Consider the following 2,049-nt stretch of genomic DNA (forward strand, 5'->3'; position numbering starts at 1 on the left):
CTATGGAGTCTATACTGTAAGAGAGGTCACACTATGGAGTCTATACTGTAAGAGAGGTCACACTATGGAGTCTATACTGTAAGAGCGGTCACACTATGGAGTCTATACTGTAAGAGAGGTCACACTATGGAGTCTATACTGTAAGAGAGGTCACACTATGGAGTCTATACTGTAAGAGAGGTCACACTATGGAGTCTATACTGTAAGAGCGGTCACACTATGGAGTCTATACTGTAAGAGCGGTCACACTATGGAGTCTATACTGTAAGAGAGGTCACACTATGGAGTCTATACTGTAAGAGAGGTCACACTATGGAGTCTATACTGTAAAAGCGGTCACACTATGGAGTCTATACTGTAAGAGCGGTCACACTATGGAGTCTATACTGTAAGAGAGGTCACACTATGGAGTCTATACTGTAAAAGCGGTCACACTATGGAGTCTATACTGTAAGAGAGGTCGCACTATGGAGTCTATACCGTAACAGCGGTCACACTATGGAGTCTATACTGTAAGAGCAGTCACACTATGGAGTCTATACTGTAAGAGAGGTCACACTATGGAGTCTCTACTGTAAGAGCGGTCACACTATGGAGTCTATACTGTAAGAGAGGTCACACTATGGAGTCTATACTGTAAGAGCGGTCACACTATGGAGTCTATACTGTAAGAGAGGTCACACTATGGAGTCTATACTGTAAGAGCGGTCACACTATGGAGTCTATACTGTAAGAGAGGTCACACTATGGAGTCTATACTGTAAGAGAGGTCACACTATGGAGTCTACTGTAAGAGAGGTCACACTATGGAGTCTATACTGTAAGAGAGGTCACACTATGGAGTCTATACTGTAAGAGAGATCACACTATAGAGTCTATACTGTAAGAGAGGTCACACTATGGAGTCTATACTGTAAGAGCGGTCACACTATGGAGTCTATACTGTAAGAGAGGTCACGCTATGGAGTCTATACTGTAAGAGCGGTCACACTATGGAGTCTATACTGTAAGAGAGGTCACACTATGGAGTCTATACTGTAAGAGAGATCACACTATGGAGTCTATACTGTAAGAGAGATCACACTATGGAGTCTATACTGTAAGAGAGGTCACACTATGGAGTCTATACTGTAAGAGCGGTCACACTATGGAGTCTATACTGTAAGAGGGGTCACACTATGGAGTCTATACTGTAAGAGAGGTCACACTATGGAGTCTATACTGTAAGAGAGGTCACACTATGGGGTCTATACTGTAAGAGAGGTCACACTATGGAGTCTATACTGTAAGAGAGATCACACTATGGAGTCTATACTGTAAGAGAGGTCACACTATGGGGTCTATACTGTAAGAGAGGTCACACTATGGAGTCTATACTGTAAGAGCGGTCACACTATGGAGTCTATACTGTAAGAGCAGTCACACTATGGAGTCTATACTGTAAGAGAGATCACACTATGGAGTCTATACTGTAAGAGAGATCACACTATGGAGTCTATACTGTAAGAGAGGTCACACTATGGAGTCTATACTGTAAGAGCGGTCACACTATGGAGTCTATACTGTAAGAGAGGTCACACTATGGAGTCTATACTGTAAGAGAGGTCACACTATGGGGTCTATACTGTAAGAGAGGTCACACTATGGAGTCTATACTGTAAGAGAGATCACACTATGGAGTCTATACTGTAAGAGAGGTCACACTATGGGGTCTATACTGTAAGAGAGGTCACACTATGGAGTCTATACTGTAAGAGCGGTCACACTATGGAGTCTATACTGTAAGAGCAGTCACACTATGGAGTCTATACTGTAAGAGAGATCACACTATGGAGTCTATACTGTAAGAGAGATCACACTATGGAGTCTATACTGTAAGAGAGGTCACACTATGGAGTCTATACTGTAAGAGCGGTCACACTATGGAGTCTATACTGTAAGAGAGGTCACACTATGGGGTCTATACTGTAAGAGAGGTCACACTATGGAGTCTATACTGTAAGAGCGGTCACACTATGGAGTCTATACTGTAAGAGAGGTCACACTATG

The sequence above is a fragment of the Hyla sarda genome, unplaced genomic scaffold (assembly GCF_029499605.1).
Source record: "Hyla sarda isolate aHylSar1 unplaced genomic scaffold, aHylSar1.hap1 scaffold_2667, whole genome shotgun sequence".
NCBI lineage: Eukaryota > Metazoa > Chordata > Amphibia > Anura > Hylidae > Hyla > Hyla sarda.